Source organism: Streptopelia decaocto (assembly GCF_964273445.1).
Source record: "Streptopelia decaocto genome assembly, chromosome: 6".
Taxonomy (NCBI): domain Eukaryota; kingdom Metazoa; phylum Chordata; class Aves; order Columbiformes; family Columbidae; genus Streptopelia; species Streptopelia decaocto.
In genome coordinates this window covers 14,938,487-14,951,965 of record NC_138660.1, presented here as the reverse complement: position 1 = coordinate 14,951,965, position 13,479 = coordinate 14,938,487, and the positions used below count along the sequence as shown (strand labels likewise).

Genomic DNA, 13,479 nt, shown 5'->3' with positions numbered 1-13,479 from the left:
CAGCCATGCCTACATTTTCATTGTATTCATGGTTTTAGACCTTTTAGACTAAGTCTAATATCTAGACAGGTTTTATTGTTGTTGTTGTAAATAGAGGAGGAAAAAATTCTTATGTCAGAAAATCCCTAGAAATGTAGAAAGAGCACATGCTGCCCCATGCTGGGCTATTCCAAGTCCTGCTGCAAAAAAAGAGCCTTGAAGAAAGATGTTTCCTCCTCTGCGTAATCACAGAAGGAGAATTTCCATGATGGTTTCTCATGACAGAGAGACTAGTGAGCAGTATCGCAATAACTCATAGGATATAATTTATGTTAATAGCATTATGGCCCAAGGTTTTACAGGGAACAGTTTATCATAGCTATTCTGCTATGCAGTAATTTTACAGCTGGAAATTTCATAGGGGAGAGAGGTATATTCAGTTCCATGACTTTCTACATATAACAGTTAATGGCCATAGAAGCCCAAACTTTTTTTGAAGACTGGGTACATCCATTACCAGTGTGTACTGCCCCATTTATATCACCTGTATGAAAGTACTCCTGGCCAAGTTCAGCATTTTCCTGAGGAAGACAGTGGACTTTATAAAAGTATTTGAATGCATCTCAGGAAATACTGACAGCAAGCCAAAAAGAGATGGAAATACCTGATCAGGAGAAGTGAGCTATAAGAAAAGAAATTTGTGCTACAGTTTGAGTTCTGTGGTTGGTATTGGAAAAAAAAAATCCTGGATGGATCTAAAACCAATGAGGTATGAACATAGTTCACATTAGAATAAAATTTTGGTTGTAATCAGAAGGACTCATATTGGCTTCAGAGGATGTAGAACTGTGGCATGGTTCCTCAGCTGCCTTTGGGTTATAGAAATCACAGGAACATATGACAAGATTTAAACCATCTGCTGAAATAATTGTTCCAATAGAAAAAACAAAGGTGCACTTTAAACCATTTTCCCCTTAATACAGATTCGTTTCATATAGAGTGGAAGATTCCATTTTAAATAAGGTGTCAAAAATGGCTTTTTTAATGTGTCAAATAAATATCTGTGTAGAAATATATGTCACATTTCAAACTGGCACTGAGTCACCCTTCTGTTTCTTGTGAATAATCCTCAGAGGGTAAATGTGCCACAAGAACCTAAACAGAAATATTTGACATATAATATTAAAGCAGGTATACATGTCTTCTGGGGATTCCCTCTCTAATAGGAGTTCACATTCAAGGTCAGCTAATTGCCTCTGTTACAGAAAAATACCATAGCTAACACTACATCTTAAGGTCAAAAGACTCCAGCTGAAATTAGAAACTCCTTTGGGCAAAGTCATGTCCATGCAATAAGAGGCAGCCAGTCTCTCATCATTTTAAAGTCTGAATAAACTGGACAAATCAAGAAAGGTGAGGAAAGATGCCCCTCCAGAAAGGTGCCTGGGAGAAAGGGAAATTTCCACTGTCACCTCACTGAGCAGTCACAAAATTAGGAAAGCAAAGTCTACAGAAAATCTTGGTTTCATCAGTTTTATAATAAAAACACAACATTTTCATGTTTCTAAAAAGTGCTGCTAAGCTGATCATGTATTCAAAGAACAGGTACTAGTTTGCAGGTGGACAGAATATTCCTTGGTTGGCAATGTCTCATTTTGGTTCCCCCTTCCCCATTTTGGATTTGATGTAGCCCAATCCATAACAAGCCCTTGGAGCACGGAGATCAAATGCCCTGGCCCCTCTCCTCCTAATGGACTGTTGGGCAGAGGGGAAAAAGTTGTCTGACAATGCCCAGTAATTTCCCATGCATGGGTACAGTATCACTAACAAGTGTAATAGTATATACATTTTTGCTGAAGTGGTAAAATATCAACATCCTCTGTAGCTTGTGAGTCATAGTAACTCCATGGCGGGTTAGCAGATGGTGAGCTGACTGAGACAGCGTGCCACGTCTCATATATTTTGAAATAAATGAGAAACATATCCTCTATAGGGAAAACAGAGCCACAATATTTTCCTTTGAAGGCAGACCCTGGCCTTTCTATATGACAGCATCCTGACTGAAAGCAAGAAGAACAAAATCATTTTAAACACTTGCATATTTCCTGCATTGCTCAGAGCCAATCCATAAGCTACTACTGCACATCTTCTTCAGCATTACCTCCTGCAATACTAGTCATATGAGCTGATAGTGTTCATAGGTTATCACTGTCAATACCATTCCAAACCCTACTTTTTCAAGTATAGCAAAACAATATACTGCTGGTGCTATACACATGTAAACAGGAGAAGGGACTTCAGTTAACAAATAAAAATGTACTTCAAAAATATACTTTTCTGCCTTTTGAGACACCAATATGAAAAGCTGCTAAAATTGAATGCATGTGGCAGCTGTTTAGACTAAAAAGTATTTTAAAGGAATATAAGTGTCTTGCCAACTCCTTTAAAAACAAACACTGACAATATATTTAAATAGCTAAGCATACATCTTCCCTTCGGTGCCTAAACAACTTGCTTACCAAAAAAAAAAAAAAAAAAAAAGAAAAAAAAATCAAGCAACTCCAAAGAGTATATTGAATCTGTAATGCCAAAAGAAGCTTTTGTTTCTAAGTACAGAGACTAAGATACACAGAATAGTACCATTTGGTTGTTATTATTGCTTTCTTGTTTTGATCTCTGTAACATGTCTGCCTGTACAGAAATCATCAGGCTGCTGGTTTTGCTCCTTCTGGACTCCATCTTTGCCTCAGGAATCAATGTCATAGTGAAACCTCGAGTCACTTCCTTACTTCACAACTAAATTTTTATCCTGACTTATTTACAAACTACTCCTAGACCAGTATTTCCTTCCACTTTGGTACTCTGAGTCACTAAACTCACGATAAAGCCAATTTGCCCTTAGGTCCCTAGATCTGATGGGGTTCAAACCCATTGCCTTGACTGTACCTGAACAAAGTATTTGTGCCCTTTTCACCTTAAGCACACAGCCTGAATCCTCACTCACCGGGTCTGTCCAACCCAGCCAGGCTGCCAGCACAGCCCAGTGGCACTCAATAACCCCGGTGTGCAGCAACTGTTTTCCAGGCTGCTTGAAGCACAAAAAATGTTTATAAAGTTTCGAAAATCTGTCATCACTTCTGTTGCTGGATCTCTAAAGGATGGGCAACCTCTCTGAAGTCTTTGAGGCATCATGACGGAGGGCATGACAACCTAAAATCTGTCATAAGAAATCCACCACTCTGAAAAGCATTTTCTCTTCACTTCTCTGCAATGCTGAACAGGCACTAGTGAAGCATAACTATTATGTAAAAAGTCTCCATGTTATATATAATTAGTGTACACATGAGCAGACAATAATCTAGTTAATATTTCTGCTTGATACTTGTATTGTCATATGTGATTAACCTTTCATAACTTTGTGATAACACTATGTGCTAATGACAAAACAGAAAAGGGTTAGAAGGGAACAAAGATATTTGTGTAAAAGGTGATGCACTGGTTCCTGAGTCCAGTGCACTCAATGGTGCAGAAAAAATACATGTTGAAGTTCAGGTCAGCGTATTGGAGGCAAACAGCTAAATAAGAAAGAAAATAACTTGGCAGACCAGACTTCAAATAACAAAGTAAAACTGTAGAAGACTCACATATAAGTGAAAAAGCTGACAGTGAAACAGGTGGTCTTGGATGCTCTTTAGTAAATTTTCTGATCCATGTGATCTTAAATAAAAGAGCAAGAGAGTTCTTATGTCTTTACTACAAACATGACAATATTTTCCAGTAAACTGAAAATGTGATAATCTCTCTGTAATGACAACAAAGATAATATTCATCAGTTTATAGTTTGCTGAACTTTGAATCAGATACACTTGAATTGCTTACTCATGCTCATCAAAAAGCAATGTCAGTATTGGGACTAAAGCCCCACAGTTAAGACTAGAGTAATATTCAGAGGCCTCAGAAAATTTTCCTGTTGCCTAAGGTATAACACAAAAAATAAGTTGGTGTTGGGACATGGGCTATGGAATCTGAAGGGAAAAGTCTTTCTAAGAGCACAAAAACAAAACTAATATCAGCCTTTCTTCACTGTCTTAATAAGAATTTCCCAGATTTATGTATCTCTCCTTCCATACCTTATTTTGTTATGTAATTTGTTCAAATGTCTTGAGCTGAATCTCAGTCATTGACCTTTCTACTGGCCTGTTCTCAGAAACCTTGTTTCTAAATATTTCTCTTTTATATTTTAATATCTACCACAGCAGATCATCAGAGCCAAATAACAAATTTGTAAAGGAGAATGTCAGATGTGTTTGTGAATATGCCAAGAAGATACATACACATAATATCACGTAAAATAATTTCTTTGCTGCACATTTTAGTAAGAAGCAGGCAGTCATCTCAGGTACAGTGAAAAGAGTGTAAGTCTTCAGAACTCTGACAATTTGCTAAAGTTACTTTTCTAAGGAGTTATTCTGGTAACTCTTGGTACCAAAGGGAAAGTCCAGATTTTGAATGCACGTCTTTGTCCGCTGGCTAGAGGACACTGGTGAGGCCCAGCACAACCCTTGAGAGGGCACGCAAGGATATGACTCATGTCCTCAGCCAGCACCCAGGAGCTATAAGCAAATATTGGAGAGAGTAAACAGTATTTTCTGTAAAAATAGAATAAATTTGGCATCTCTGTTTACAACTGTCTCATTTCTCAGTGGATTCACAAATTCTTACCTCTATTTTTGTCTTCAGGCTTTTGCAGGTATAAAAATGAGCAATACCTTTGCAGATGACAGGATTTTGGCATGAGTCATTTGGCACCTAAATGCTGATTCCATTCTGTCAGACATAAAATATTTATTATGATTAATTTTTTAAAAAATAGTAATTCATTTTCATGCCTAGTATTAGACACCTGGGAAGAAAAATTATCTCATTGTAGTGTTTATATGGATAACTCTAGACAGGCTATTATTTTAGCAAGAGGACCAAATTTTTTAGAAAATTTTATCAATGAGTACACAAAATTGACATAACACCAGCTTATATAATACAGCTTGTACTTCTCCATTCATGTTACAACTGTGATGCCAGCAATTCTTTTCATCTTTGACAAAAACCTTTGAAAAACACTTGTAAAAATATTAATTAGAAATTTAACTCCTTAGTGGGCTGAGAGAACAGGTATCCCCTGTTTACAAGAGCTCTAAATTTGTATTCTGAAAGCTCTGCTGTTCAAAATGATGAGCAAAAGTTTTAAATGCCCTTGTCCAGCAACGAAATTAAAAAATTAAGGTTGCTCTTATTTTCTTTTGTTTATAATGTTTATGAAATGTTGTGCACCAATTGCATATAAAAAGCTTTTAGCTGCTATGTGCCTTTTCTAGAGCCACCTGCTCCTGCTAATATCCTACTGATTTTCATTTTCAAAATGAAGAATATATTCAGCTGCTTCTGTATAATAAGTGCATATTTTTTGACAAACATACACAGAACAATAGCTTTGCTGCACTTACGAGTCCTGTTTAAATTAGATCCTTGGTACATAGAGATAGGCTTGGAAAGGAAAGTATTTGAGTTTCAATGGACAAAGATCTAATTAATAAAGCAAAGTCTGCCAAAATACAAGTCCAGGATGAATTTGCAAATTCAATTTAAAACATGCATTCTAAAAGGATTGTTAGTCAAATAAATGGGGTGGGGAAGGAAAGACAGGTAAAAAATGAAGCTGAACTGTTATACAGTAAGGATGGTATAAAGTTTAAAGAATTTTAAGCCCAAAAATGAAATGCAACATGTGCCTGCATTTTTAATAAAGATGATAAAGGAGAGCATGGGGACAAAACTACGGTTGTCTAATGAACTGTGACTATAGAAATTAAAGTTACCATATCCAAGGTTCATCCAAGGCTGAAAGTTTTTTGTTCACACAAGGACTCTCTATCCAGAATACTAGAACAACTGGCACAGGGTCAAGCCTGAGACGCCTCATGACAGAGGAAAAACAAAAGTAGAAATTCCATTTATGAAAAAGGGAAAAATAAGTTTATCATAAAATAATGAAAAAGATTTATGAAGGAAAATGAGACTAAAATACAGCATGTGATTAATAGTGATCAATTGTATCAAGCTCATTGAACTGAACCTTGAATTAACGTTGAAGATGATTATTTTTTGTTGTTGCTATGTTTCATTTTTTGAAGATTTGAAGAAATGCCATAGTGTTAATGTGCCTGGACTTCAATAAACACATGGGAAATAATTAACTTGGAGGAAACTAGTGGTAGCACCATAACGAAAGAAATGGTTAGGAGTTTTGTCAAAATGAGAAGAATCAGACTGGAAAGACATTAAAACAGTGTGCTTTAGGAGAAGTGATGGGCTCCATCTCATTCCGGGTCCTGTAGGAAAGATGCCTTATAAAACCCTTGCTGCTGGAGTGTGCTGGTGATGCACCACTGGGAGACTGGTGCATACCAAGGAGGACAGGAATATCATAGTGAAGAAACTCAACGTGGGGAACTGGGTTGGTTAAAATAGAAAAAAGTGTAATTGCAGAAAGCAATTTTATAGACTACAGCCCTTTACTGATTAAAGCGTCAGAACTTGTGTACACATAGACTGGAAATGGGAGAAAGATGCCTCACTTGAGAAAGCAGGGGTTTTAGTCAGAGGGACTAGGACCAAGCTTAGTAAAGTCTGAGAGCGTGTGACAGGAGCAGAGGGGACAAAAGAATCAAAGACAGGTTTGAATTTTTCCATGGAACAAATTCTCAAGTGGAAAAATTACTTTTCAAATAATTTTAATTTAATAAAAAAAAATTTAATATTATCCATGGTATTAAATAGCATAGCTGTCTGCTTTAGGAGGAGCCTGGATCTGGTATTGCTATATTAACATCTAAACCCCTAATGTGTTAAATAAGGCCAAGATATAATGCAGAATACAGCAGCTATAAAGCCACAACAACATAAAATCACAATAGTATAGTGAATGGAGGAGTAATTTTTCATCTTTAAAAATGTGAAAGCAAGGAACATTCACCTTTTTTGGGAAAGGTTCTGTAGCTGCCACACCATATCCCCTACTGTTTGCAGTGAGCATGGGTTACCTTATATTTCCAGTCTGTATTCTGTAGGAGTCTCTTGGGCTGGTGACAACACATGTGGAATCCAGGAGCATCCCAGGCAGCTGAACCACTTGAAATCTCTCTGTTCTCATATTCTATCATAGCTTTTTTCCCACCCTAGGCAGATTTGCAGATCTGTGACGGATACATCTTCATTCTAATTAGAAGAGAGAAGTAAAAATCCAGGAATCACTAAGTTATACAAATCTTAAGAGGACATGGATACCAGTCAGTGATAAATAAATGTATCAATTCCAGATATTTGTAGATGAAGTTGTGTGTGCCAGTTTGTGCATATGTGAATAATTTTAGCTTTCTTGACCTTTTATTTGCAAGCAGTGTGTGGGAGATATCGTGACTTACTTTTAAAACCCACAAAACATAAGCTTAATTTCCTCCTACTTATAAAAAAAATCTCAGTTCATACACTTCTGTGGAAATACAGTGTTTAGCTTCCTGCTAAATTCTTAGCATGTTTCTGCCAACTTCTCAAAACATCTTCCTTCACCCTTTTTGATTATGAAAAAACTCCAAAACAAATACTGAGGCAAAACACATTGGACTAGAATAGAAGCTCTAAGTGGCTAGCAATTAATTTTTGACATTATGAGCTGATATACATGAGCCTTTTTCCTAGAGGAGTGAAAGCTGGGAAACCACACTGCAGGAAGTGAAAGTCTGGGCCTGCCCAGCACAAGCCCTTTCTTCCCCATCTTGTCTGCCACCATGAATTTTCCATGGACCACAAGCCCATCATTCCTGAGAAACCTCTGTCAACTCCCTTGTAAACTGAAACTGCATTTCCTAACTAAAGACTCAGCAAAAAGCACCACCTGCTCCCTTAGCACCAGAGTAAGAACAAACTGTATGAATCAATGTCCTTCATACACAGTTCATGTATGATGCGCTCTACTATGGGCTTGGTATCACAGCTTCTCTCCTACTGGAGTTTACTGACACTATAGCTGTGCTAAAGTCACATTTCTATGCATTATTTTTCAAAGATATGATTACACTTGCACCAAAACAACCCATTTTTCAGCCTTGTCCTTGTTGGACACACAAAAGACCTACTCTGATCTAATATAGACTAGAACTTAATAATGAAATATTCAAGGCCATGAGAGAGTGATGGAAACTCCAGCTTATGCTATATTTGCTCCATGGCCCCACCATAACAATTTCTCACAACTAGAGAAACAGAAATAAAATCAAACCAACTGAAGTTCTGCTCACCTAGGGGAGGAGGAAAAAAAAAAAATTAACAAGTTGCTAAGTTTGGAATAATCTCTATTTTCTTCACCTCTGAAATAGCAACTTCACATTTAGTAGTTGCTTCTTTATACTTTTTGGTACCAGATGCAGTGAGTTATAGCAAAGTAAAAACAGAGCTTTCTTTCCACTTCCAGCCCTTATTCCTGATGCTTCTTCACATGGTTTTATTTTTAAACATTTTCCCATAAAGATGTAACTTACTTTAGGGCTTACTTCAAGGAAGTTCCCAACAAGTTCCCATATGTGATTGCTTAACCCAGAACAGCTGATTTTGTAAATCAGCACCAGACCCAGCAGCAGTATCTGACTCTACTAGGCTGCTGGGTTTTGCCTATTTGTAGTGCAGTCGGTTCACTAATGAGGAGCTGGCAAGAGACACAATGCCCCCTGGACCTCATTAAAGAGGCTTCTTTTGGCCTGCTGACATGTTACCTCAGGACTTGGGCACAGTGACTGGAACAACGCCCTGCTGCAGAAACAGAAGTCCTGTCTCACCAGTGGAGGTTGTGTCTTCCCAAAGAGTTTTAAGTCAGGTTTCCTCCCTGCCATTGTCTCTCTAGGTATGACTTAAGGATACAGTGACACTTCAATGGAAGTAGATTTAACTCGGAGGCTTGCCAATGTTCACACCATAGAGGCTCAATCCTGTCCTGGAGACCACTCTGCAGTCACCCCCTGCGTAACAGCATCTCCCCACAGACAGTCTCCAAACACCTGCTGGCCTCCTTGAGCCCGCTCTGCTTTGCAGAGCTGAGCAGCTTTAAAACTACTTAACAAATCACCCAGACATCTTCCCAACATAAGGGAAACAACAGGAGCAGCAGTGGAGCTGCCCCACTCCCCACTCTGCTCCCAGGCTCTGCAGCCTCGGGGCTGTAGGAGGGGGAAGCCACAGCTGCATTAACATTACTCCAGTCAAAACTCATTACTTAGTTGTCTCAGGTACAGAGGAGTCTGAAAGTGAATGGCAGTCATTAGAGCTTTCTAACCTGCTCTCATTTTCCTCGGCTGTCATGTCCATGTTTGCTATTTCTAGCTCAGACATGCTGGCAAAAGAGATGCTTATGGAGTGAAGCTCAAGTGCCAAGCCCAAAGGTCCCCCGAGGCTGCAGATTATTTTGCTTGGAGGCTCATCTCCACTCTGGCTAAGCAGAAGCATGAAAACATGACAAATCTAATTAGGCTTTTTCCTGCCCATGAGTATGCAACTTCTGCTACTGTGAAAACTAGAACACAAGGCACCTTTTGTGCAAAAAAACTCAAAATTGCTTTAGAAGGGAAACAGTTACCTGTATGAGCACTTGAGCTGTGACAGCAGTGCTTTGATCCTGGTAAAGAAGAAAAAACTGTGGACCTATCATCTCATGCTGGAGCTGGATGCACAGTGCCTGCTGACTCTTCAATGCCTGTGGCACACGTAGGAGGCTTGTGTGAGTTCAGTGGGAGTGTTAAGTTAGTCCAGGAAGCCCCTGTTGAGTTTTGGATTCCTCTTGTGTCAGGTAGCCTCTCTGACTGTCAGCAAAAGTGGCATTCTCCAGCCAGATTTTTAAGTCAATGGGATTGGATTGCACCCAAAGCTGCAGAAGTATTCATGAAACAGGAAAAAAAAAAAAAAAAAAAAAAAAAAAAAGTTAAGGATCTTAACTGCAGATTCTAATTAGCAACTATTAAAAGCTACTTTAAGTTAGCCTAACTACAGTCTTTACTTACTAATATAGCCTTATCTATTTCCAAGTCCCTATAAGCGCAGCTAGAGGTGCAGTGTCAGCTGCTTTGGCTGCACAACTGCAGTTGGTGTCTGGAGACCACCCATGTCTTCAGTTAACACAGTGGGAGGCTCTCGGGCAGGTGGTGCACTGAAATGTCACCTCAGAGGCAGCATTTATATAAAGAGATATATGAGACACGCTTTTCTAAATTAGTGATGACTTCATTAATCTGGATAGGAATGGCTATGGACATGTAACAAGAAATGAGAGCGCTATATTTTGTTCTTCTGTGTCTGTAGAGAAATGTTTGATAACATTGGTGGCAGTCAGCTTGCCAATACATCCATCAGAGATGCTGAAGCTCAGAGCTACAGGGAATCATTTGTTCACAACAGCATTCCCAACCATTCCTGCCCTTCCGAAGTCTGTATCTCCTGCTGCCTTGGTGGGGCACAGTGCTGTGTTGTCACGGCGCTGCCTTGCTGCCCCCTCCATCTAAGCCTTTATTCACTTGATTGAAGCACAGTATACTGAAAAGCAGTGGCGAAATCTCAAGGCTTGTGGGGTGCCTTATTTGACAAAGTTCACAGCTCTGCTACAGCTCCAGTTTATCATAATAAAGTAACTGTTTTAGTGTACACAGAGGGTGTTTCTTTTTCCGTTCAGTCTCCTGTGCTTCAGATTTATTGTGGTTTCATTATATGTCCCCTAGGAACTGTTCTCACCATATTTTCAGCAGACAAGTCTTGCAGCAGATTGCCATTTAGAAGGTAAGCAGTTATTCCTGTTTCAAGATTTGCCATTCAGCAATGTGGGATCCAGACCTGCTTTCTGTTCATCTTACATCCAGTTTGTGTCTTAAACACAGAGACAAGTCATAACTGATACTACCTGAACTCACTTGCCCTTATGGATTCAATGCTTATAGTCTTTTTAAAATTTAATATTAGTCCAAAGCCTTTTGCCTAATATCTCTGCTTAGCCTGAGATAATTTTTATCCCGACTCATTCAGTTCACTACTGGGGAGAAGCTGAGACTGACTTGCTTTCACTGTTTTTGATGCTTAGTTGGTAAAGAACTACTTGTTAACAAAGCTTCATGGACGTTTAAGAAACACTTCAAGGTAGAATTAGAAAACTGCCTTTTAATTTTCTCTAATTTGAATAAAACACATTTGTCCAAGGGACCCATATTTTATGTCTGTTATCTTCACAAAATAAAAGCAAAAGTAGAAAAGTTCCCAAAGGACTGCTAAGGAATCATTGCTTCCTGAAAGTTACCCATCAAAAGTGGAATGAAGTATGCAGATAAGTTTTTGGTGTTGGTACATTCTGCCTAGTAACTGACAGGAAAAAAAAAAAAAAATAATATGCATTGAAGAAATAAGTAGCAAGTAGCAACTTAAAAAAAAAAAAAGGAATTAAGTACATTTATTATTATGTTGCTGTCAGCTATGTAAATTTCCACTGAAGCTAAAATTCAGTGGTGCATTTCCCATGTTTACTTACAGAGCCTAACTCACCACTGGTACTTTATCAAGATTATGTATTAAATGCTTTTTCTGAATTTTTTTTTAATATGTTTGGTCACTGAAATCCACTTGTGTTGCTAAATTATATTAGTGGTTTGATGAAGCTTCATTAGCATCTGTTCTACCTTAAGTTTTTTCTCTAATAACGTTTTATGCATTCCCTCTACAAGATGTGTTCTAATATGAGTTTATATTAGATTATATATATTTTTTTTATATATATATAATATTATATAAAATTAGTTTAAGAAACTTACCTATCTTGAGTGGTATGCAGGTGAAGATCAGCTACAATCTGATAGCTGAAGGTGTATAAACACTGAATTGCAAAAATTAACCTGTAGGATTAAACCACGTGGCAATACTCACAGCACTGAATGCAGGGAATTGTGAGAGATTTTGCAGATTTCCTCTCTCCATGAGATCCTGAACCCCAAGGAACCTTCCCAGCCTGCCTGGCTGTAAGCTGAGGAGAAAAAACTTTCATGGATTTTCACAAAGTAAAATGATGCTGCTTTACTCTAAGAGGCTCTGTGGAAAACAGTACAACGGGAGTAATTTAAATGATTGCTTTAAAATTAGTATGAATGAGAAAAAGTTTTTTGGGCAAGATCTCCCAATAGGACAGTGGCTTCAGACTGAACAGATCTGTTCTAGATGGGACTTAGCACCGCCAGTGCAAACAGTTTACAGTTACAGTCAATAAGTCCCAGTGGAAACATTTACTCCTAATTACATCCTGCAAGCAGAGAAAAAAAAAAAAAAAAAGCAAAAATTGTTTTTACTATTCAACTACTTAATTATTTATCTCCCATTTTGCATTTCCAGCAAGAATTAAGCTGTGCAACAGATCCTAAGCAACCTTGATCAGTTTAAATAAACAATACGACACACACCGGCCTGCAAGGGTCATCTGACACTGGTTTCTTTCATTTCCATGTGTGGAACAGGCAAATTATATACTGTACAGTTTGAACAAACCTATCCATGTGATTTCATCAAAGATCTTCATTTGTGGTGGTAAGTTCCACCACACCACTTGATGGTCTGTTTTTCATAAATGGAAACATTTTTGACTCTTGGAGGGTGAAGGAGATGACATTTCCATAAGAGGAGTCACTACATGTACTTTTGTGGTTCCCTCATGGGCAGAAAGCTAGTAAATGCCAAACTCACAGGGTTCAGGATCATATATATGTTAACCACAAACTTGTTTCTCCTCTGAAGGAATTGAAAAGCTCACTGGAAACATTTTTCCACCCATTTGTGATACGTTTTACAGGTTGGAAAGGCTAAATTTATAGATAACCACTTACTCTCATCCAGCAAGATTGTTTCCCTAAGAAAAGCAGCACTGTTCCCTAGTCTAAATATACATTAAGTAAAAAGACTTATTGCAGCCAGAGTCTAAAATTGCCCAAGCATTGATTGAGCAATTGAGCCAACATTGAGCCCCCAAGACTGGAGCACGCCGAGTATCTGGGAGGCACCGCAGAATAGATGTAGCCTCCATTTAGGGAGCATGTTTCTCCCTCACGGGGTGAAGGACGTCTTGTAGCACAGGGCTCCTGTCTCTGCCTGGAGGAAGCATCTCCTTAAGATGCCACTTACACCACCCAAGGGACACAGAGGCCACCTATGTCCAATAGACTCAATGCAATAATGGCTGCACCACCACCATTTCCTTCTTGGTCCTTAGGTTCAGGTACTTGAGTTTGGATTTCACCTGTGTTGTCAAGCCCCCAGAAGCAGCAAAGCCAAGCATCTCCAAAGAAAGCCTCTGAAGAGCCCTGAGCGAGAGAAGGTTAGAGGAAAATCAATTCCCAGAAGAAAACATGAGGGAGATCAAATGGCTCCCTAACACAG

At 38.6% G+C, this 13,479-nt stretch overlaps 1 long non-coding RNA gene across 1 annotated transcript in view; it reads right to left on the bottom strand.

Annotated features, from left to right (window-relative positions):
• LOC309441466 overlaps nt 1-12,072 on the bottom strand; it is a 39,647-nt gene extending 27,575 nt beyond the window's left edge. Inside the window, exons 1-4 of the long non-coding RNA XR_014184382.1 lie at nt 11,983-12,072; nt 9,662-9,949; nt 7,080-7,254; nt 4,702-4,806 (exon numbers count right to left, since the gene is read on the bottom strand). This is a non-coding gene — a long non-coding RNA (uncharacterized lncRNA). The remainder of the gene's footprint in view (nt 1-4,701; nt 4,807-7,079; nt 7,255-9,661; nt 9,950-11,982) is intronic.
• Between the last annotated feature and the right edge of the window lie 1,407 nt (nt 12,073-13,479).